At 43.3% G+C, this 25,050-nt stretch overlaps 1 protein-coding gene across 4 annotated transcripts in view; it reads left to right on the top strand.

Annotated features, from left to right (window-relative positions):
- LOC131901485 (synaptonemal complex protein 3-like) overlaps positions 1-25,050 on the top strand; it is a 132,612-nt gene that overhangs the window by 85,999 nt on the left and 21,563 nt on the right. Inside the window, exon 1 of one of the 4 annotated variants that reach the window (XM_059252615.1) lies at positions 2,261-2,504. The exons of the other annotated variants lie outside the window; for them this stretch is intronic. The gene's annotated coding sequence lies outside the window, so the exon portion shown is untranslated. Of the gene's footprint in view, positions 1-2,260; positions 2,505-25,050 lie in introns of those variants that run through there. 4 annotated transcript variants of the gene reach the window in all.

Genomic DNA, 25,050 nt, shown 5'->3' with positions numbered 1-25,050 from the left:
CCTAGACTCCTATGCCATGGGATGTCCTTCTGTACGCTGTGAATATGTGTTGCTCTCATTGGTTGATATATAAAGCTGATTAGCCTATGGCAGGGCAGGATATATCCAGGCAGGAAATCCAAGCAAAGATACAGGAAAGAAGGGTAGAGTCTGGGAGACTCCATCCAGCCACTCAAGGAGCAACATGGCAGCAGACCAGTAACCCCACAGCCACGGGGCAATACTTTATTATTAGAAATGTGTTAATTTAAATGTAAGCGCTAGCTAATATAGCCTGAGCCATAGGCCAAACATTTGTAACTAATATTAAGCTTCTGAATGATTATTTGGAAATGGCTGCAGGACGGGGCAGGACAGAGAAAAGCTAGTTATTAGGACTTCTGTGGTCTGCATTAAACAGGATGGATGGGTAATCCTGATGGCAGAGAACTGTCATTTTGAGATTGAGAAATGGCCTTAGAGGTTGCCTATTACCAACTCACAGTTTGCAAGAAAGAAGCCTATGGAGCCATGAATAGGAGGAGACATGTTTGTAGCTGAGCTGGAGTCACAGCAAAGGTCTCTGAATCCCTCATGCAGAGGATTTGGCTCTTAGTGTTTGTTTTGCCATGGTGAAGGTCTATCTAACCAGAAAAAATAATAATTTTCCTCTTAGCAAACAGTACTGTGCCACACCTGCCACATAAAATGGCAGCCAAGGGTACAATAGAACAGAATAATGAGAAGTTAAGTGGTTTGAGAAAAATACATCTTCTTACCATCAAGGTGATGAAATGTGGATCAAAGCCATGGACATTACTTTTTACCACATAAACATTTTTCTAGGGCCTACATCATTAGAGCAGTTGTTCCCCAGAAAACCCAGGGAAGATATATTCAAATTTTGATAAAAATTCCTGATCATCTTTGATTATGGTTAATTTGTGTGTGATTTTTTTATTTGCATCTTTTTAATTATAAAATTTAATGAAAAAAAATCCAATCCAGTCTCAGATCAGTTCAGTGGTGTGATAGTGTCTTCCAGAGGTATTGTTAGTACGAATATGCACTCATGCTTAATGCCAGTCCTGAGGGAGGCTCAAACACAGCAGTAGAAATGTAATTCCACAAAAGGTAAGTGTTGACTGTAATCACATTAACTCCTTAAAGCCACAATGGTCTTTCTCAAAGGCTTTTAAGGAAAAAGTTAATGACCCTCTGAGAAGTGAGTAATGTGTCTCCATCTATCTGCCTTATAATTTGCAAATGAACATAGGCCATGCAAATTGAGCAGGCTTTCTTAATTGATGGGCAGCATGTCCTGGACTGCCATGCACCAAAAGCACCAGTAAAACATAAGAGAGGATGTTCATTCTTCCTTAAAGACCTAAATTGGTCCAGAAAACTCCAGGGAGGGGGTCTGAAGAGTCCTCTATGGTCCCTGGAATCATCGTTTAGAAACCTTGGGGAATAAATGGATTCATGTCCCCTGAACCTGCTGTCTAGTATAATTTGACTTGAACCTTGAAGCCCCTAAAAGTCTAGATGCAGTGACCATACATTCAGTTCCATTTATCCAGCAAGCCAGGCAAGGATCATCAAATCAATAACATGACTATGCCATCTGCCTTCCCCTTGCTCACCATCATAATGAAAAATGAGTCCTTAAGTGTTCAGAGAGGCAATTAGCTCTGAAGGCTGAGCTGTAATGGGGAGAGGCCAAGTTACATTTGTATTCAAAACTTTACTGGTAAAATGGGAAGGAAACTGTTGTCCATATTAATAGATACATAAAATGTATAAATGGGGTAATTTGATATTACTCTATTTATGCATAACATTATCTAACTGCAGGAACACAGAGCTGAGAAGGGCAAGGAGATGACATCTGGCTCTGCCAGCCGCCTGCAGTCACAGCTGGTGACCCTGTCTGGAGTCATCTCGGACAGACAGACTGTCTCTAAAGATGTCCCCCAAAGGCGTGCTTCTAACTTCCGAGACAAAAATCATTCTGTTACTGAACAGTCTTACTGCAATTGGATCACATTTTCTTTTGTTCTCTGTCTTCTTGTCCTTGTCGCTCCAGAAATAGAGAGCAGCTGATTGGCTCTCTAGGTAACCCACCACGTGTCACAGAGCAGCTGATTGGCTCTCTAGCTAACCCACGTGTCACAGAGCAGCTGATTGGCTTTCTAGCTAACCCACCATGTGTCACAGAGCAGCTGATTGGCTCTCTAGGTAACCCACCATGTGTCACAGAGCAGCTGATTGGCTCTCTAGCTAATCCACCACGTGTCACAGAGCAGCTGATTGGCTCTCTAGCTAACCCACCACGTGTCACAGAGCAGCTTCAGAACCACCTGCAGCCTCGGTGCCCGAGTTAAGTCAGTATCTTTGCCTTGAGCCTGTCGTCTTCCTTCTGACATGTACGTCCCTAACCCTCAGAGCTCTTCAAGCGTCCGGACATCATGGGCTTGAGACTCATGGACTAAGTGGAGATGTGGTTCTCTTCCTTTGATTGATGGGTGAGGAAACTGATACTCCCCGGTGGAGATTTCCTCAGAGACAAAGGTCCTCTCGACTTTGCTCACGGTGTCGTTTTCTGGGTTCCTAACCCCTCTTTTGAGCCAGCTGCCCTGCTGATGGATGTCTCCCCCAAGAGGCCAGGCCGTTCTGTCCCGCCCCGACCTCCGACCTGTTCTACTTTGTGTCTGTGCTGCTTCTTTCCTGCACCAGTAGAGGGAGCAGTCTGTTTCAGTGGGTTTCTCTGCTGTTTCAGGTCATTTTAAAAATTCATGCTGTCCTTAATGCCATTCATTCTCTGCTCTGACACTTGATGTAATGTGCCTTCCAGTGCTGGACTCCAAAGAGACTTAAAATCACACCACACACACACACACACACACACACACACACACACACACACACACACGCATGCACGCACGCATGCGCGCGCACACAGTTATGAATGTACCAAATTGCGCCTTTGCATAGACCTGTCCCTGTGTACCTCTCTTTTTCATTACCAAGAGAATGTCTCATTTAGGGGTCACCTGAGAACCTTCTCTCCATCTCAGCCATCCACACTCCACAGCTTTGTTTTTGTTTTTCATTTACTTCTATGAAGTTTTCATTACACTGTGTTCATCCCACCCAGCTAAGCCAAGGGCCGTAATTCCCACTTATCATTATATCCTTGGTGGTAAATGGTGCCTAAAGCATAATAGAAGGTCAATATTTTGCTTAATTATTTTCCTCCTTTCTCTTGCTCACCTGTGCCTGTTGGCATTAACCTCCCAGAGTTAAGTTCCTAAGCTGGCTGTGAATTTACACTTTCTAATGCACTCTGTTGAGTACTGGGCATTGGTACTTTACTACAAGTTATTCTGGATGCTTCTCATGTTTAAAAGCTGAAGAAGAGGAAAACAAAAACAAACAAATAAAAAACCCTCCTTAGTCTGGCTCCCAGTCTGGCGTTTGAACTAGACCTAGAGGTTGGTAAACTGATTCCTCTGCACTAGCTGGGGCTGTCTCAGCCAGCCCTGTTTGTCATACAAGTCTTGTAGTCGCTTACAGTGGGAGATTTGCTTGTGTGTTTAAAGCATTTCTTTGGGTCTCTCTTCATGTAGAAATACATCCTGTGATGGTTTGGTCATCCGGAAGATCCTTGATTTTTTGTTCTAATATTTTTTTTCTAGAAATGAATGTCCCACAGATTCTTCTCCCATCTTAGGGCTACAAACAGGATCAGAGGCCTCCACTCCTTTTTGGTGGCCTAGGAGGAGGTCTCAAGACTCTTCCTGCCACGTAAGCACCCATTCACAACTTCTGATTTTGCGTGGCTGCCTAGATTCTGGATCCTCCATTGAGTGTCTGAAGGTGCAAACATCTTCGAATGTCTACTTTAAACATGGTTTGCTCTTGCCTTTTCACTTGTATCTAAAACCAAGTCAGTCTTCCTAAACCTCCCTCACACTTAGTGCAGTACAGAGTCTGTGCTGCTGCCTTTATTCCCCCGGGAGATCACTGTGCGCCGTGTCTTCTGGCTTTTGATTGGCCAGCACGCAGAGTCATCCTCTACTGCTGGGACTCCTAGGTAACTCAGTCTTGGGAGAGAACGCCCAGACTCCATTCTTGCCTGTCACCTGAGCTTCTCCCCAACTTCCTTTTCCGTTCCCATTGAAAGAATCTTAGAAACCCCAAACAGTTCTGCAGTACTACTTCTCACCTATCATGTTGGTGAAAATTAAAAAGGATGACAACATATTGCAGGTGAGAACAAACAGCTGTAACCACACTGAAGGGAATCTGGTAATGCCTAACAAAACTACACATGCAATCCAATTTCTAGGAATTTACCCTAAAACATACTTCCAATAATATGAAATGTAAATACACTGGTTATTTGCTTCAGCAGTTTTCATAAACACAAACTATCAAATACAACCTAAATAACAATGTCTAGGAAAGTAGCGAAACATATGTGCCTGCAGGGAGACTGGGGAGTTCTCTAGAAGAATGGGGAGGGGTTTGCAGGCATTATTTCTGACCATTTAAGTTACTTAAAACTATCTCAAGTGTGCTAATGGAGGAAATAAAGAATATAGAGCAAAGTGGTGACTCAGTTGCAAAGCTGAGGCAGGGGAGTCACTGAAAGCCATCCCTGGCTACATAGTGAGTTCCAGGACAACTGTTTCAAAATGAGAAAGAGAATATAAGACAATCTAATTTTACAAAAGAGAAGAATAAGCTGGGCAGTGGTGGCGCACACCTTTATTCCCAGATTCGGAAGGCAGAGCCAGGCGGATCTCTGAGTTCAAGGCCAACCTGGGCTACAGAGTGAGATCCACGACAGGCTCCAAAGCTACACAGAGAAACCCTGTCGAGAGAGAGAGAGAGAGAGAGAGAGAGAGAGAGAGAGAGAGAGAGAGAGAGAAGAAAGAGAGAGAGAAGGGGAGGAGAGGGGAGGGGAGGAGAGGAGAAGAGAGGAGAAGAGAAAAGAAGAGAGAATAGCCGGAAACTAGGGGCTGGCTTAGTCACAAAAGTCCTTGCTGCACAGGCTTGAAGATCTGGCCATGTAACCCTAGCACCCACATGCAAACCAGGCACAGGGCATGCGTCTGTACTCACAGCACTGAGAGAACAGATGGAAGGATCCCAGGATTCTCCAGCCACCCAGCCTAGCCAAACTGGTGAACTCAAAGTTTAGTGAAAGACCTAGTCTCAAAAAACTAAGGTAGAGACCAGTTTACAAAGACACCAAACACTGACCTCTGGCTTCCATACACAAGTGCAGGCTCACACACGTGCACATGTGTAGACACAAACTTCACACACAAAAAATAAATACAATAAAATAAACCAGAAATTAACAAGACTGTCTACCTGCAAGAAAAGAGTGAAAGGGGGTGTATAAATGCACCAGTCTAAGATGGGAAGATAGAGCAGTAAAATATGGGGAGGTGAGGCAGTGAAAGACAGGGAGATGGGGCAGTAAAAGGTGGGGTAGGAGAGAGGAACCCTTTTTGAATATGCATTTGATTATATATAACTTTGACTCTCAAAATGTAACTAATAATACATAAATAATATCAGAATAAAGGAGAACTGAAAATAGAATATGAACTATACAACTTGAAACAAAGTTATTACACATAAGCAATTCTGCAACCTAAGTAACTTCAGAAAAGATCGTATGTTGACTATAAGGCCATAGGTAACAGATGATCCACATGCATAGATATACCAGAGCGTGTGCAGTCAGAGGCGTGGGTTAGCAATTCTGACACTAGTTAATATCTGTGCCATCATGGATCATGAGAGCTGAGTTCTCACACTAGAGAATAAAAGATATGTGTGAGCAAAGTGAGAGGATTAGAATAACGCCTTTGTTGGACTGGAATCACAGGATCATTATGAACTCATGCATAGTCAGGTTTATAAATTTATACATATGCATACATGTGTTGATGTGTATCTCTTACCTCTTGCCAAGGACAGGGCCTAGATGATGTGGTAACTTGGTAGTGATTAATATGTTTAATGCTCATATCTTGGTTTCTTAAAACTATTCTCCAATAAAAGGAACAATGGATTTGGAATTAAGTGATTGATTCCAAGACTTAAAAGAGGGAAATGCAAGATGTACTAAAATCATGTTATAATTCCCCCAGATAAGTAAGCGCTGAATATGAATAGGCCTAATGAAAGGACATGAGATGTAAACTGAAAGAGAAACTAATGATAAAAAAGTGGGACAGCTTCAGATAAATAGGTGTGCTTCCATTAGAACTCAAAGAGTAGATTGAACACCAAGTCCATTCTAACAGGTGCAGAGTTGGGTAAGTTAATACATGAGAGAGAATGGGAGTCCTTCTTTGAGTCCTAGTGGAGGAATGCACAAGGAAGAAAGCAAACAGGAAAGGCACCATGGGAAAAAACCACAGAGTCATTGTCGAGGGTGGGAGCCACTGTTGGAATAGCTACAGCACAGAGTATGTTAGTCGCACATTTGTGTAGTCTCGAAGCATTCTTCCACAAGACACGTGCTGACAGCAAAAGGGAAAGGTGCCAGTTCCTGGTAGGGAAACCTAGCAAACATGGCCTTACCCAAAGGATCAAAGTTAATTTGAACGATTGTAAAGCAGGCACTGTGTATTGTCTCCCATGTTGCAGTAAGAAGAGCAGAAGAACATGTCTGTTGTGTTCCTGTTAAATGTATAACCCCGTGTAACCAAAAATCACTACAAATACAAAATGATGAACAGCTATGAAGCATGCCTTAGTCCCAACACATCAGAAGAAGGTGGCGTACGTCAGCAGGGCATCCTGAATCTCTGTGGTCTGACCATGTGCGCGATGCTTTCACTGGGGGAGCTGGGGAAAGAAAGGCGTGAGAACTCTCCGCTGCTTTTGGAAATTTCCTGTCTTAAATTATCGCAAAGTAAATAGTGAAATGTATTTTCTCTTTTCAAGTGGGTCACACTCCAAAGGTTAATCTGTAGATTACACGATATACTTTTTTTTTTTTTCACAGAAATCACATTGTTCTATTAAGTGGTTCTGGGTCCTAGAACTGTGTGGGCATTTATCTCTGTGTTTCGGCTAATCCCTTGTAGTCCAGAACATAAGCAATAGTTCATTGCTGCATTCCTTAGGGGAAGTTCCTCCCACTAGAAGCTAAAGGAATGAAGAGGTTGCTTTCCTGGCTTCAAGTTTTTATTGTGAGAATGTGGATTAAGCAAGTTGCAGAGCTGATTTTCAGGACAGGTCTGTGTGGCCCTTTTGATGACTGCCCTGCTGTCTACACCTGAGGAGGCCTTCTCTGGCTAGGAACCATGCAAAGGAGCAGCCTGCTGGGTGCTGTCTACTGTATGGTCCTCGCAGGTTTTCCACTTCTTGAACTGCATGTTCACCTTTATTTTGTTTGTGAGAATTTTTTTTTACTAGAATTGTTAGGTTGTGAGTGTTTTTATTAATAATTCTGCCTTACGTCTTTAAATTATATGTGGTAGATGAATTAGAAAGTGTAGGAGCAGGTATTCTAAAGCTTAAAACAATTCTTACTGAATCATAATATGCTTACAAAGTATGACCATATTGTGGTTAAAATTTTTGGAAGTGTTTAAAATAATTAAGTATGTCAAGTCCCTGAAATGACACGATGAAGCTCTTTCCCACTGGTATCTATAAGTTGCGCAGATATGAATACAAAGTATCAGTTATAAGGATGGGGCTTCCGATACAAATGCTGTTTCTCTTGCAACTGTCTTAGCTCAGACAATAATGCAAGGAGTCTAAGTGTCCCAATGGTCAAGGACTCCACAGAGAACAGAACCACAAACAGCATTCACTGAGTTCTTACTCTGAGATGCGGAGGGCTCTCCCTGAATCTCAGTAGCAGCCCTATAAGGTAGCTATGTGTAGGTTGGGAACACTGAATTCCAAAACCTTACCAGCAGCTGCTGACCACACAGCAGAAAGAACCAGAATTTGAACCTTTCTTGTTCCGTTTCTTTCTCTGAAGTTTATGCTGTAATCACTGTCCTCTGGCATGTTCCTGTCCAGGAAGTAGTAAATAGAGCAGAGAGAAGCACTAGACAGAAAGAGAAGAAGCCCTTACTGCAATCCTGTAAGGCTTGCGTCTAATCTGCTCTGCTTTATGATTCAAAATGACAGAGCAAAACGAAACCCAGCGGGGATTTTAAAACGTGACTCAGAGATCAAACATGACTCTCTTTTGTCCCAGAACACTTCATACTCAAACCCCAGGCTTCGCTGCTGCTGGTGCGCGGCTGACACACAGCCCTGTAATTGGTGAATTTGCATTGTGTTTGTCGCCAGCAGATTAGGAAGGCACAGATGTCAGTTTTAGGAAATCCGGGGAATCTTAGCCTTGTGCAGACTAATTGGTACAATCGATAAAATGCTAATTAGAAAATAAATTCCAGTCTTTAGCTTAGTAACTTTGATGGGTGTAACCATCTTTGTGAAATCCCTATGTATTCACAATGTTAAAAAAATAGTTTTCCTGTAAAAATGTATTTGTCCTCTAAAATCTATGACTGTTAAATATGAGAATTACCAGATATTTTCATTGAAAATATCAGCCAGTTCATTAAATTTTATTCAGTTGATGCTGATCCTTAAAATCACAATGAGATTTTGTGATTTTTGATAACACACCTTGAAATGTCAGGTAACTAACTTAGGCACTAGCATCTCCTTCATGGTACATGGTCAGAGCACACTCCCATTTATTTATATCATCTGTAACCTGGAAACAATGGTGGGAGACAGCGCCAAAGCCTCCTTACAGGAGGCAGCCTGGAAACCTGGGATGCTTTCCTTGGGCACTGGTCCTCTTCTCTTCCAGGGCAGCATCATTAGCATAACAGCATTAGACAAGGGGAGTCCATCCTGTTCAGAGCCCTAGCCTATGCGGCTTCCTTCTCATGTTTTTAACCTTTCCACAGATTTGAGACTACCCAGTTCTCACAGTAATAACTCCCAGATCTTAATTTCCTTTTAGTATTTGGAATGTGGCCACAACATGATTGATTTTATATGGACATGCTAGAGTGTTTGCATTGGATTGGTTGATGCCCTTCAAGACTGCTGTCTCGGGAGGTTAAATATACTTAAGTGATTAGTATTTTAGAGAGGAGGCAGCTCTAGATCTAACGGGCATTCTAGCTACCTGCCTGACCGCTTCATCTTCTCCCAGCCCAATACCTCCTGTTCACCACTCTTCTTTTGTCCTAGCCTGCTCTCATGTGACTTTCAGCACCACTTCCCTGTTAAAATCCTCCTGCTGCGGTAACCCTTGACGTTGTGTCTCTTAATGTGGGCAGCTTGATGAACCCTTATTTTGCATAATCCACTCATTTCACTTGTAGTTATTTACTGTCTGTCTTTCTGACTAAACTGTGGGCAACACAGAAGCAAGGACCATCTCTTGTTACTACCACACCCTTCACGTCCAGTGTGCCAACTCGGACCATCAGTGCTTTGAGAAGCAAACGAATGAACGTGTTCACATGCTTTGCTCCTCTAACTCTGCATGTACAGAAGCAGAAGCCTGCAAAGGGGAAGCTGCAATGACGTGCAGAAGTGTGCAGGAGACAATCGTCAGGTCTAGCTTTGGCCTAAAGGGTTTTAGGTCACGTGATGGAATGAGCGTCAGTTACGGTAATTTATATAAAACAGTCACAGAGACAGTCTGATTCTCTTCCCATCTCTGGTTACCTGGAACTCCAAACTTCTACAGGAAAGAGCTCCGTGCCACCAACAGTCAGAAACATGTCTTTGAGTGTGTAGCAATGAGTCCATATGTACACACACATGTAGCGGGGAGGCTGGGGACACTGAGACATTTTTCCTGGGAAGGAAGGCTGTACTTCTTTCCTGCTGTCCGCTCCCAGCATGCCCCACCACAGGAATCCACCTGCTCTCCTGGCAGCTCAGGAATTGCTGTGCTTTATTGGCTGATTTTCTAATGAAAACCTAATGTATTTTCCTTTAACATTTTTTGAAAAAAATGAAACAAAAGTCTTACATCTTGGAAATATCCAACAAAAACGTCCTATTTCTTTCCAGGATTTCAGATATATTTAGTTTCTTTTTTATATAAGTGGCATCATTTTTTAATGAAGTCCTGTATTCTGCATTTTCAACAAATGTTATATAATGAATATTTCTCTGAGTCATTAAAAATTCTTCAGAAAAAACTTTCAGAAACATAATTTTAATGACTGCATAATATTGCATTTTATGGAAGTATCATAAATGTCTTAATTATTCTTCCCTTCTTAGATATTTGTGCTCTTCCCAGGCCTTTGGTTATGAATTATGTGGTGAGGAATCCCCACATAAAACTTTCATCTCCACTTCTGATTATTTACTTAGGCTGTGTCTCTAGTTCTAAAATTCGTACATATGTACACATATTGCTAAATTGCTTTTCAGGAAATTTTTAACAATTTGTTTTCTAACTGAGGTGTTTTGAATGTCATAGAAGACACTCCAGTAAAGAATATTACAGACCCTTCTAATGAGCCTGCCCAAGGAGCATAGGAAGATGGTCCATTCTGCAGTCAGGGAGCCAGTCACGTGACTAATTGAAGGTCTTTGAACTCAGAAGACCTGAAGCCTGGCAGAGGCCTAGATGGCAGTCATCTGAGGGGAAGACCAGGCCACACTTCAGCACACGGAGGACCTGGCAGCGAAGTTCCCCAACACACATCAAGGGCTTTTGGAATATGCAGTTTATTTACTATGTGGCACACGGGCATTCCGAAAGCATGTGACACTTGAAGCGATAACTGGCTGGCTTCTTGGTAGATTGCTTCCCTGTGTCCTTCCACCCCAAATCACTTTAGTAACCATATTGCAGAGCACAGATTATCACCCTGTGTTCACTGTGACCTAACCAGCCCATCTGATTTGATTACTGATACTATCGTGGATATCTTTATACATGAGTCAAGCTTTTATGAAAGACAGTAAAATATTAAAATGCTTAAAAGCATAGACTATGGAGCCAGGCTGTCTGAGCTAAATTTCTAGCTCTACCATTTCAGAACTGTGCGATCTTGGGCAGGTTGCTTAATCTATCTGTGGATTTGTTTTCTTGTCTGTACAGATTGGACGGTAACAGTGCTTTTCTTTAGGCCTGCTGTGTGGCTGTGTTAGGCCCACAGTGAGTGCTATATAAGAATGCCCTATTATTTTTTTCAAGTTACTAAAAATTAGGTTTAACAGAGGAGTGAGCATCGGGTCATGAAAATATCTTAGAGCACCTGCTTGAGCTTTGGTGGTAAAAAGAAAATTTCTCTGGCTTGACTATGTTCTCAGAATAGTTTAGTTATGTCCTGGAATCGTGTTATTCTTTTTTTGATAACTGTACTTAGTGAACATTTGGCTCTTCTAGAAATATATGGAAGCAATATCTTGTGCTGCAGATGAGGACCATTGGCATCTCTGTTCCTTTAGAAATACCCCTCATAATTAGAGAAAGAAGTAGTATACTTCACCATCAGTGTTAAAAAGCAATGTAATCCTACATTCTGGCCACAGTGAGCAGTTTCCTGAATCAACACTTAAAAACCATAGAACTTTCCCACAACCCAGAAACAACAATGTCAGTCAATAGAAGGCTGCTTCCCCTCTGAGTGCCTTTAAGTCTGCAGTGTTTGTCGGGATTCACCTGGACAGGTCCCCGTGGTTGGGGCTGTTGGTCCTGAATTTAACCTTTCAGGTTATTCATGAGTATGACAATGAGCTGTTTGAAATCTAACTCTACTGAATGATCCTGATAAACAGTTCAGCTGCATGGACAGCTTCCCAGCCAAGAAGCTGTGTGAACAACAGGAAGTGCCTGACTGGCCGAGTGGCATGGACTTGAGTCTGTAAAGTCTAGGCTGTCGTGGATAATTAAAATTCATAATCTTCCAAGGGGCTTTAATTGAATATTTGCAAGTCTGTATGAAAATAAACGGAATCAACTAAGTCAGAGTAAACACAGCTAAACAGTGTAAGTCCTTGAAAGGAGAAGCCTAATTAAAAAGATGGATTGTCCTTCCTGGATGCTGCCATTCTTGTTGTTTTTAATATTATGCCACTGGGAAAATACAACTGTTTCTGAGCAAATAGTTTAAACTCCCATGCTGGGGCTTAAGTGTGATTCTCTCCTTTTTTCTTAGTGCTTGTTCAGGGATAAAGCCATGCAAATTCTTCAGACACCAATCAGATTTATCATCCTGTGCCTTTTGATGACATCCATCTGTTTATCTAAGAAGCCATTAAAGACTTATTGAGTTACAAGCTATGGAGAAAATTGGCTTATCATCTATGTTAAATCTAATTCCTGCATCTGCCGTCTTTTCTGCATACGTGGAATATTCTGAAATCACCCTGACTTACAGACCTGCAGTACAAGAATACATTCATGCCGTAGCCTTTTTATGCCATTTCTAGAGAATTTCTAATGCATGAGCAATTTGTGGCTTGGGAAAATGTTGACGGAGAGATGTCAGTACTTTCTCTTGTTAACAGTTCTGAGCCTAACAGGAAGTGCACCAGCTTGTCATTCGTATTTGAAAGTGGGCACTGTTCAGTTCTGAGGTTTGTATTTAGACAAGCTCATTCAATGAAAAATTCAACTCTAGGTCACAAAGGTAGAATTGTGCTAATCTGAAGATAAAGATAAATTAACATCCAGTCAAGATTCAAACAAACAAAAAAAGTGAGCACTCATCACAAATGCAGTTAAATAAATACCAGCAGGTAAACTGATAAGACACAAAGAAACCAATCCTACCAGGGAATGACTACCTCAGAATTCAGTGCTTATCTCGGAAGTCAAGCAGCTTAAGCATGCTAAAAGTCGTCTTTTCTGAGCTGGCTGAAGAGGCAATGGGCTGTATGGCAAGAACTAATTGAAATAAAGTGAATATTTGCAGTTTCCTGTAGATATTGTTATATCCTAACTGCAGGAACCCCAGAAAAAACAACAATAAATCAGCAGCTACTTCACTTGGCCAGTTTTTCTAGCATTTGTCAGAAAAATAGTGACAAACCCAGAGTAAAACAGTTCCTTGATTTGCATATGTAAATCAGGCTAGAATTCTGGAAAGCCTCGATTTTCTGGGAATTTTCCGATTACAGCACAGCTGCTCCTCCTTGAAGTCTAGCCGTGAACACTGTTTATTAGCCATTTAAAGAAGACCCTCCCCCGTGCATTTCACTGGCCCTTCATTGCTTTCCTCTCTGGAAGATAAGTACCCTGAGATGGGAGACAATAGCCATGTAACAAGAGCGTAATCAATTGAAGCCTGTGTGCCTGATACGGCTGGCTTCAGAACGATGTTCATTCATCTGTCTACCTGTTTGCGTGGCTGTGACCTTCATACAGCCTCGCTCTGCACTGTCAGCAAATGTGCTGTTTTTGTGAGTCACTGGTGGTGCCATGATGAGAGGAAGCTACTGCCCAGACAAAGTGATCAGGATCCAAGAATGAGACCCCAAAGTAGCAGAGAGTAGGAGAGTCTCCTGGAGGTGTTTCAAATCCCACAAATTCCTCTGTAAGGTAAATTGAGTAGGGTTGAAAACCGTCCAACCCCTCCTTCATGCTAAGGAGCCACACACTGTAAGTGTTTTTTTTTACTGTCTGGAGACCCACCACTCAGCTCCCAAATCAATACACAGAGACTTATTTTTACTTATAAATGCCTGGTCTTAACTTGGCTTGTTTCTAGCCAGCTTTCCTAACTTAAATTATCCTGTTTCTCTTTAACTACATTTTACCTCTGGGCTTTTTACCTTCCTTATTGTATATATCTTTCTTTCCTTCTTACTCTGGCTGGCTGGGTGGCTTGTGGCTGGCTCCTGGCCTCCTCCTCTCCTTCTCCTTTTCTCTCTCCTCACTCTCTTCCCTAGATTCTTCCTCCTATTTATTTTCTCTGCTTGAAAATAGCCCTGCCTATTTCTCTCTCCTGCCTAGCCATTGGCCATTCAGCTCTTCATTAGACCAATTAGGTGTTTTAGGCAAGCAAAGTAGCACAGCTTTACAGGTTAAACAATGCAACAGAAAACAATGCAAAACATCTTTGCATCATTAATCAAATATTCCACAGCATAAACAAATGTAACACATCTTCAACTAATATTCCACAACACACTCGGAGATTTTAAGAACAATGGCCTTTAAGAACAATTCCCTTTACCACTCAAGTCAACCCATCAACCATACATATCCTCTCAGTGTTCAGCCCTGAAATTCCATGATTAAATAATTAACTTATTTTGTCCAAGCTTCATTTTAACACATAGGTATATACTATTTCTTAGACTTTTGCCCTGGAATGGCCTTTGTCTAGGAAAAGGGAAGAGCATGCTCCTTTGAGCCAGAAGAAGAAGAAAACATTTTGTTGCTCACAGCTTTGGCCTGTGGTCAACTCTACTAAGCACTCCAAATTTTTGTTAACATGAGGGGTGTGCACACTCACAAATATATGAACACTTTTATTTAATGATTATATTAATTTTAGTTTCATGTAAGAGAATAGTATCGAGAATCCCTAAAAGATTTTCAATAATTTCTTTGATCAGTTAAGGGTATTAAATCAGATGCAAGCACCTGTTGAGCTGGCTGATAGCAAGGTTCTGAGGACCCTGGGGAGTGACAGTATAATGATGCCCAGAGATGGGCATACCACTCCTCTTCTGTCCTTCCTACTACAAGACCCCCTGTGCCAGCTCGGTGCCACCAACTGGGTAGATGCTAAAGCTCCCTCGCCCACTGTGACTTGAGAGGATCTCTTGATCTGTTGTCGTTCAGGATCTTGGTGACAACCTCCCTGGCATCTCGACTCCACCTCATGGCTTCCTTAGAAAGCAGAGTCAAAGGCCAGAAGAAGAACCTTGCTGTTGTGGGGCTGAGCACTTCCAGGCTGACACTGACCCCTCTGCCTGCCCCATCTCTATGGTAGTTTCTGTGCTCCCAGACCTATCAGCACAGGGTATATACCTATCATCTCATGCAAGGAGACTGACTCTTTGCCTACTGTCCTCAGGGCCTTTGCCTTTCTCAGGCTGCCACTTGGGAAGTTGGGAGGATGGTATTTATCCTTACACACATTCCCTGAGAGAGTGTTTTCCAAATATCAGGCACTGTTGAAGGACATCAGTCATCAACACACTTCAGAAACATGGACAATGCCGATAATACTTCTCTGAATTAAAGTGCAATCCCCCAGGTAGATAGTAAATAAGGGAATCTTCCATTTCTACAAAAGATAAAAACATAGATAGAGAGAAAGAGCACTTGTTACGGTGATGTCAGCAGAACATGACTGGAACAGAGTCTACGCAGACAACATGAGTGAGGGAAGATGCGGAGAAGTCTTCACTGTCAGGAGGAATTTGAATTTAATCTGATGCAAACGAGGAAAGATGGTGTGGATTTTAAGGTGTGATGTGAGATTAAAATTCAGTTTTAAGAAAATAAATTTTGCTTTATATCATAAACACAACTGTAAATGAAAAAACTGTAGAGATAAATTAGGAAACGTGCACAGTGAGGAAGGTTAGACGGTGTAGACATGGGGGATCTGATAGATTTGTAAGAAAGAATTAGTAAGACTTTGTGACAAAATCAGTTAAAGTGACTGATAAAGCCCCTATCCTTTGTACTTCCCAGCATCAGATAATTCCTACATACTCTTTAACAAGAGTTTATTAATGGCAACGACTTCTTACAATTCATTTAAATTATTTAATTTTTTAAAAGTATCTATGGGTGTTTTACCTGCATATCTGTCTATGTATCATGTCCACGGGTGCCGGGGGGGGGGGTCCTAGAAGAAGAGATCAGATCTCCTGGGACTGGAGTTACAGAAAATTGTGAGCCACTCTGTGGGTGCTCAAAGTCAAACCCAAGTCCTCTCGAAGAGCATCCAGTGCTCCTAACAATGGAGCCATCTCTCTAGCCCCTAATAACAAAGTTCTTGACTTGAGAACACTTCTCTAGTTGGATTTTGTAATTGTTGTTTATATTTTGAGTCAGGGGCTGACCATGTACCCTTGGCTGTCCTGGAACTCACTATTTGCCCAGGCTGGCTTAGAAGTCACAGAGATCCACCTGTATAGGCCTCTGTACTGCTGGGAGTAAAACATGTGCCACCATGTCTGGCCCCACTTGAATACAGTGAATGGTCTGCTGGAATTACCCTGAAGATCAGCACTTGGGGCTCAGTTATTCTGGGAGGTGAGTGGAGGGTCAAGTTCAAGGTCATGTTTTCCAAAAGAAATGCCCCCAAACCAAGATCTAAGTCCCCAAGAAGAAAGCGATGTGAAGCAGTGAAGGAGGAAGTGTGAAGCAATGAAGGAGGCAGTGTGAAGCAATGAAGGAGGAGGTCTGAAGCAATGAAGGAGATGGTGTGAAGCAATGAAGGAGACGGTGTGAAGCATTGAAGGCGGAGGTGTGAAGCATTGAAGGAGGAGGTGTGAAGCAGTGAAGGAGGAGGTGTGAAGCAGTGAAGGCGGAGGTGTGAAGCAGTGAAGGAGGAGGTGTGAAGCAATGAAGGAGGAGGTGTGAAGGCAGAGATGTGAAGCAGTGAAGGAGGAGGTGTGAAGCAATGAAGGACACAGTGTGAAGCAGTGAAGGAGACAGTGTGAAGAAGTGACGGAGGCAGTGTGAGGCAGTGAAGGAAGTGGTGTGAAGCAGTGATGGAGGCGGTATGAGGCAGTGAAGGAGTTGGTGTGAAGCAGTGACGGAGGAGGTGTGAAGCAGTGAAGGAGGAGGTGTAAAGCAGTGATGGAGGAGGTGTGAAGCAGTAAAGGAGTTGGTGTGAAGCGGTGAAGGAAGCGGTGTGAAGCGGTGAAGGAGGCGGTGTGAAGCGGTGGTAGAGATGGGGTGATCTGAGTTCACTCATCCACCAAATGTGATGTTACTGAGACGTGTTAAGCACCCAGTCTGGTGCTAACGGTTGTTTACATCAGTTTCTTCACTTACGCAGATTCAGTGCGCAAAGCTCGCCTGGATCTGCCCTTTTGGAGGTTTGGGCCCTGTGCAGACATTCCAGCAGAACATTCAAAATCTAACCAGAAATTAACCAGGCCAAGACTGTATTGAAGAGACCTCGGGGCTGGCAGATGGCATTCCAGAGACATGTACAATTAGAATTTAGCTCATTGGCAAAACTGAGCCCCTGAGTCCCCAGCCTGGACAAAGCCAGCTTCTTAAGATTTGGGGGCTTGAGTAGGACAAGATTCAGTGAGAGGGCCTGTGAAAGTCAAAATAGAAAGGCCAATGCTGGGCACCTTGCTGTTAGGAGTGAGAATATTGCATAAGCTTTGGGACAAGGCAAAACTGGAGCAGAGTTGTCAAATGCCCTTTGTACCCACCCAGGTGGTAAGTTTAGCTGAATGGAAAAGACCAGCATGTAAGAACTTGTGATGTCAATCAGATGAGCATGGACACTTCCTGGATGTTTTGCCCTGGGAAGACAAGGCTTTTCTCAGCTTCAATTTTTAACCCGCATAATAGGGATGATACCACCTACCTCTTGGAGACTGTGAAAGACTCAGAGGAGATAATGTCTATAGTGCTTAATTCCATACCTGACAGAGAGTGCTCCTTCCTCACATGTCCCCAGTTCTTTGCATATTCCATATTGTTCATATTTATTTGGACAATAATATTAGGAGATCTACATACCCAGTAAATATCACTCAATAACTAGTACTTCCTGGACTACCCAGAAGCTCTGTCTCTTCTAATTATTGCTCACTCTGTAATTGTGTTTCACATTGTGAGGTCCTCTGACGTGAAAGCACCAGCCAGGGGGAGCTGAGGGGACTGCTCTGTAGACATAGAGAGCAGGCTGGGGGAGCTAAGGGGACTTCTCTGTAGATACAGTGACATCAGGCTAGGGGAGCTAAGGGGACTTCTCTGTAGACTTTGAGGGACTTGGAGGATGAATACTTGCTGCATAATTAAAAAGATCTGGCAGTGATAAGCACAATTAATTAATTGCTAAGATAATATACACTAGGAATAATTTTAAGTGTTTTTTGTAATTTGCATTTTTAAGTGGTTAGTAAACTAAATTCTAGCCTTTGCTCTCTGACTGTTCTCTTAGCTATAAGTCTACTGTGTTTTAATTAGAAAACTCTGACAGTTCCAGGAAAGGAAACATTTTTTCTGTTTAAAGCATTTCTAGCATTTCAGCTAAACAATTTATCTAGAATGATTTTTTTCTTTAAAAAGAATAGTAGACAATTAGAAACAGAGTACAGTAAATTTTCTGCCTCGTGGACATGGACCCAAGCCAAGAGTCATGCAACTTCTGTGCTCTATAAGAATTGCAAACGAAAATGAGTAACTGGTGCATCGTAATAGACTGTGCTCTGAGATGCCATTACCATAGACTGTATTTCCGGGCTCTCAGAACAAAATTGAGAAGAAAGCATCTATGTGATTGTAGCTAAGATTCAGGTTGCACTGAATGTTGATTTAGGGAGAATGGAAGTCATATTGTTTGCTGTAAGTAGGAATGGAGATAGTCCGTGTTAAAATGTAGCCTACAAAAAAAAATCTGTAGCCAATACACAAGGCTAGAAATGATGCAGCCTATATAACCTTATATCTCCCTAAGTCTGAACAGGTCGCAAGAGAGTGCTCCAGAAATCACAGTGGGAAGACTATAGGTTTTCTTAGACCGAGAGTGTTTAACAGAGCTAGTGAAGCCTCACCGTTAGAGAAAGGGGCTGTGAATGGGCTCAAGTGAGACAGTCCTGGTATACACTATGTACACATGAGTGTATGGATATGTGTGTATAAACATGAGTCAGGATGAGACGAGTGACAAGAAACTAGCAAAAGTCATCAGCTATACTTTCAGCAAGGGGTTAATGCCCCAAATATGTAAAGAGCTGATTAAATCAAACATCCAGAAAGCAAAACTGATGATCAATAAAGAAACAGAATAGACAGGCCTCAAAAGAAGAAACACACTAGTCATTAAATATTTTTAAAGTGCTCATCATCCTTAGCTACGAAAGGAATGCAAATTAGAACTACTTAAAGATTCCAGCTCACTCCAGTCAGTATAGCTATTGTCAAGGAAACAAGTGCTGGTTAGGATGTGGGGAGAGAAGCTGGACTGTACTCAGGACTGGTAGGAGTGTAAACTCATTGAGCCATGTGAAAATCCAGGTGGAGGCTTCTCCAAGAACTAAAAATAAAACTGCATGACCCAGCTACCCCACTCCTGGGCATAGACACAAAGGACGCTGTCAGCACAGAAACACTTACATGTCCATGTCCCTTGCTGCTCTGTCCACAATAACAAGGAAGTGGGATCAGCATAGATGCCCATGAACAGATGAATGGATGATGAACATATGGTAGGTCACACAGTAGAATTCTATTCAGCCATAAAGAAAAACATAAAGTTATCAGGAAAATGAATGGATATAGTAATTATTATATTAAGTGAGATAACCTACACTCAGACTGTGCCACATCTGGATCTCACATGTGGATCTCAGATTTAATTTTTTATATGTTGGTGTAGTATGGCATATTTCATGAAAGTACAAGGGGGACCACAAGTGGCAGCGGGATTTTAGGAAGGGGAAAACACCCATGACAGACAATGGAAAAGGACTGCTGAGTGTGGGAGGCAGTGGGGAAGGATGTGGGGTAGCTGAGAAAGGCTTAGGAGAAGGCCAACAGAAACATGATGTTGTGTAAGAATGCCACACACATACACACACACACACACACACACACACACACACACACACACACAGCCATTACTTCGTATGCTAATTATAAAAATAAACCAAAGTGGTTAGACGTAAAAGAAATTGGCTAAGTATATATATTGATGTTCACATATCCTCTTGATAATATCTGGATGAGGTAATTTGAGCTTTGGGAACAGAAGTATTGTTTGGCAGTATTTAAATTCTATTTAATGTAAGCAGTAACCAAATTTTACACAATTAACTTGAAATATTTCAGCCAAGTATGTCTATACACAAATGCCATGTTGGTTTTAACTTCTCTCTAAAGACTTGGAGATATTTTTCCCTTGGCAGGTGGAAGGCATGTATATTTTATTCGTGTATTGAAAACTATTTACTGAGTGTGAGTGTATTCCTGAGCACTGTACTGGGTACCAGGCACGTCTCGTGAAAAGGACACTTACCATCTGAGTGGGTGACAAGCGGGGTTCACATAGTGACAGAGGAGCCTCCCTGCAGTGTCCTCCCCCCCTCAAGTGGACCAGGCATGGTGGAGGTGCCACAGGGCCAAGGGCCTGTCTCTTTGGGCACTCCACACACCTCAGTCAGGCACTGCAGATCCGATGTGAAGGCCATTTCTGTGTAAACGACGTGCAGAAGAAACGGAGGACCCTTTGCTCTGCAAGATCCCGTTCTGCTAGGTTGATTGCAGATCTTGCTGTCCACATCAGAAACATGGAGTTCATTCTGACTCATGACATGTGCAGGCGCTCGCTCTCTCTCTCTCTCTCTCTCTCTCTCTCTCTCTCTCTCTCTCTCTCTCTCTCTCTCCCCCCTCCCTCCCTCTCCCTCTCCCTCTCCCTCTCCCCCTCCCTCCCTCCCTCCCTCCCTCCCTCTCGCTCTGTTTGTCCTTCTTGCCCTATCTCTCTCCATCTCTCTCTCTGTGTCTGTGTGTCTGTCTGTCTCCCCCCTCCAATCTTGAGGACAGCTTTATTAGCCTTTAGAAGAAAACCTCTTGCATGGCAGGCTAGCTGTAATCTCAGCAGCTGTGACATGGAGACATGGAGGAAGAGGGGGAGAGCTGTGCCGCTTTTAAGCAATCATATTGTGAAAGAGGGACGGACATAGCTTCAGAGAAGAGTGAAAAATACCCAAAGTGCCCAAGAACGCATACTCAGGCTCTGGCTAGAGCTGAAAGAGACAAAAAAGCATAAAAAAGAAAATTATATTTCTGAGTCAGGACTCAGAAGGTGGCAAACCTAACCAGACCTCATGACAGAGCTGTAGGACTGCACTGGGGGCAGATTTCTCAGAAAGAAAAGTCTATCATCTCATTTAAACGGTGACTTATCCCTGCCCTGTAGCATGGCTTGGGTGGATCGCCCTTGCTGTAGGGAAGCACACCTCATATTTTTGAGATAGGCTCTTTTGCTGAAACCACAGTTTGAGCAACACTGGCTGGCCAGGAACTCCCAGGATCTACCTCCCAAGCCCAACAACTACAGGCATGAGCCACTATGCCCACCTTTATATATGGTGTTAGGGATCCAAACAGAGGTCCTCATGTTACACAGCAAACATTTTACCAACCGAATCACCTTTCCACCCCACAGGAAGCTTCCTGCACCAGCCGCACCATGCCCTTTCTGTGGTGGTATTGTGTTCCCCAAAATATTGTGTACCTTAATAAACTTATCTGGAGTCAGAGAACAGAAAAGCCACAAGATACTTAGGCTAGAAAATGTTAGCATACGCCTTTAATCCTAGCATTCCAGAAACAGAAATCCCTCTGGATCTCTGTGAGTTCAAGGCTGCATTGGAAACAGCCAGGCATGGTGACTCACGCCTTTAATCCTAGAAATCAACCTTTAATCCCAGAAATCAACCTTTAATCCCAGGGAGTAGTGGTAGAAAGCAGAAAGGTTTATAAGGCGTGAGGACCAGAAACTAGAAGCATTTGGCTGGTTAGGCATTTTGGCTGGTTAAGCTTTCAGGCTTTGGAGCAACACAGTTCAGCTGAGATTCATTCTGGATGAGGACTCAGAGGCTTCCAGTCTGAGGAAACAGGACCAGCTGAGGAACTGGCAAGGTGAGATAGCTGTGGCTTGTTCTGTCTCTCTGATCTACCAGCATTGACCCCAATAACTGGCCTCAGGATTGATTTTATTAATAAGACTCTCTAAGATTCCTGCTACACCTGTCCTTGTAGGAAAATTTGTCTTCTAACCCTTCAAATATTATTTTATTGGAGAATCGGGAGATTCCATTGACTAGAATGAAAAAAATGACCATGTGGACTTTTACATATAAAAACCATAATGCTAACTCCTACGTGTTGTATGTTCTATCCCAAGCCCATTTTCAAAGGTTTATATTCACAAACTCATTTAAACGTGGTAGCACCTCCGTGAAATAAGCATTATTGACATTTATAGATGATAAAACACCTTGCCCAAAGTGACAGCTAATGAGTGACAGAGATGGGATTTGAACCAAGGCAGTTTAACTGAAAGGTCTGTGTTTGCAAAGTGATTCTATAGGAGCCCTGGATGTAGGTAAGCGTGGAGGTGTCTGGAGACTTGTCTGTGTAACAGGAGAGGGACAGTTATGAAGAAGGAAACTGGACATTTTGAAAGTGAAGAGGTAACTGAAAGACCCTGACAAGGGTTATTAAAACTGCAACAAAAAGCAATGGTTCACTAAATTATAAATAAATCTTGACTACCAGGCTCTTTTGAAAAGCTGGTTGTTGATTCTGGCCAAATTGTGGTTCAGGTGGCGGCAAGGAAAGCATTTTCACCCCAAAATTGAGCTGTGCTCACTCGTAGACACCAAGAATTCAAGGCAGTTCTTGGCTAAGAAGAAGCTGTGGATGATGGATGGGGCAACCTACAAGAACATCCTGGAGACGAAGCTGGGAGTCGGGCTGGGCAGTCAAAATGGTCTGAAGGCCAGGAACATTTTCTGAAGCTTGACATCACAGTTTCTCCAAATGTCAGAAGTTAACAGAGATATGCTGAAAGAGTGGAGAGGTAGGGCAGCAGCTGCTGCGGGCAGGAAGGCTCTGGTATGACAGGCCAGAAACCAAAATCCTTTCCTGGACTAAAGTCACAGGCTCAAGCCTTCAAGCTGGCTGCTCACCTAGACTGACAGATCTGTATATGGAAAGCTTGCTTTTGCAAGGACCCAGGGACCTGTGTCAGGGGGGTTAATCCAAGCCCAGCCATGGGCAGAATGGACTCGGGGGGGTGGGGGAAGTCAGAGGAACCCAGCCCTCCCAGGGAGACCTGTGATAAACAGAAGAGACACTTTAGGGTCCAGAAGAATGTGGCAGGTTCTAGAACTACAGCCATCTAACTGCATGTATCATTTCAGTATTGGATTTTCTTTTTCTTTTCTTAGCATGTGCTGGGGGGTATACACATATGATGATGTGCATGCATATGGAGGTCACAGAACAACTTTATGGAGTTAGTTCTTTTTGTCCACCTATGCGTGGGTTCCAGGGATGGAGTTAAGATCTTCAGGCTCGTACAGCAAGTGTGTTTACCCTCTGGGGTGTCTCGTCAACCCCATGTTGGATTTTGTCCTGAGACTTGTGTGTATCAATGTAGTTAACCCTTTATCTCTTGCATATTTCCAGCCCAGCTCTCTGGCCTCCCAGGCTCCAGGTTAATGGGCTGCCTGGGCCCAAGGGGAAGTCTAAGCTCATGTGGTTCCACCTCTTCTATAAATGGAGTTGGAGATCCTGAAAGGAGGTGGGTAGTTTGTCTTGAGTCACATAGGCAGTTATGATCAGGCATGCTAGGGAAACTGAGGCATGGAAATGGGAAATGACTTGCTATGGAGGACATGAGGGTAAAAGAATTGCCTTAGAAGAGGAAATGGGTTGCAGTGAACCTCAGGATGAAGATTGTTCTTTCATGGAAACTGAAAACAGAGCCTTGGTGCGTGTAATTTGAGGCCCCTTCCCAGGGTGTGTGCTGAATCTCTAGACCTCCTTATGCCCCTGGAGCAAAGATGACTTGGAGGCAGTGGGTGTATGTTTGTCGGGCTGCCCTGTGCCCTCAGTCCTTGCCTGTCTCTTCAGAGACAGTTGGCTCCCACTCCAGGCCTTCCTCAATTTGGGGCTCAGGACTATGTGTGCTTGACTGCAGTGTCCGAGCCTGTCTTCCCCATCACCCTACCACCCTGCTCACATCCATACTGAGCCTTGCATCACCGAAGCTACCACTATCTCCCTTTGCCTTTGAGAAAATGTAGCATGCCCAGGCTCAGCCCTCTGCCAGGAGTTCCTGCTCAGTGATTGGCTCTTCAGAGCATTCGCAGCACCCTGCTGGCAGCTCCTGGGAGGTAGTAACACACACACACACACACACACACACACACACACACACACACACACACACACAGATGCTCAGTCACATGACCTCCTAACTCCACTCCATCGCTTCCTCCCCCATGTCTTTATTTGCTGTGAGCTCTCTGGCTTACCTGACCAACGTTTTGACTCCTCCTGCACCTTTACATTCAGTCAGACTCTTGTGCTGATCCTTCTGATTTCTCAAAGACTATCCCTGCGGTTCAGAAAGCAAGAGGACTGGCATGGATGTAGCCCTGCTGGGTGGCAGCCACTTCAGATCTCTCTCTACTGTGTCCTGTTTACAAATGGGACACTGGGGCTTGGAGGCTTTGTGCTATCTTTACCCTGAAGCTATTAAGGGCCAACGTCTGTGTAACTAATCTCAAACTCTTTCGCTCACATTGCACTGTGCCACAGTTGACTGTCTCTAGATGTTTGTCCTGACCTCAGTCCTTGCCTTTGCTCATTTCCTACCCTGGAGCTAAAGGTACCCCTCAGATGCACCCAGCCCATTTTGTCACTGGTAGATGCCGAGGCTCATTTCTGACAAAGAAAAGATCGTTCTCCGTAACAGATTGTACAGAGCCCTGACTTGCTTTCCCAGGCTCCCACCCAACACTCCAATAATACCAAAAGACCAGCACACCAAGGTCCTGGCACAGTTGGTAACTGGCAGGTGTCACACCATCAGCACTCAGCATCCACAAGCGTGTGTTAGCTCTGTGGTAAGGGGGAAGGAGGCTGAACTATAGGAAGCCTAGAGTAAAACTATGAAGAAATGAGTACTGATATTATGATTCCCAGTGGATCCCAGCAGAGCTGAGTGTGTGGTGGTCATGGAGAGACAGGCCGGGGGAGGTCCTGACAGAGCCTAGTCTTCTGGGCCCTCTACTTCCTAGTGGACACTAGTTGCTTCTGAACATTTCAAATGAATAACAAGGATACCTTCCAAC

Source organism: Peromyscus eremicus, unplaced genomic scaffold (assembly GCF_949786415.1).
Source record: "Peromyscus eremicus unplaced genomic scaffold, PerEre_H2_v1 PerEre#2#unplaced_91, whole genome shotgun sequence".
NCBI lineage: Eukaryota > Metazoa > Chordata > Mammalia > Rodentia > Cricetidae > Peromyscus > Peromyscus eremicus.
Note: the sequence above shows the minus strand (reverse complement) of the source record. Positions and strands in the feature narration are given on the sequence as shown.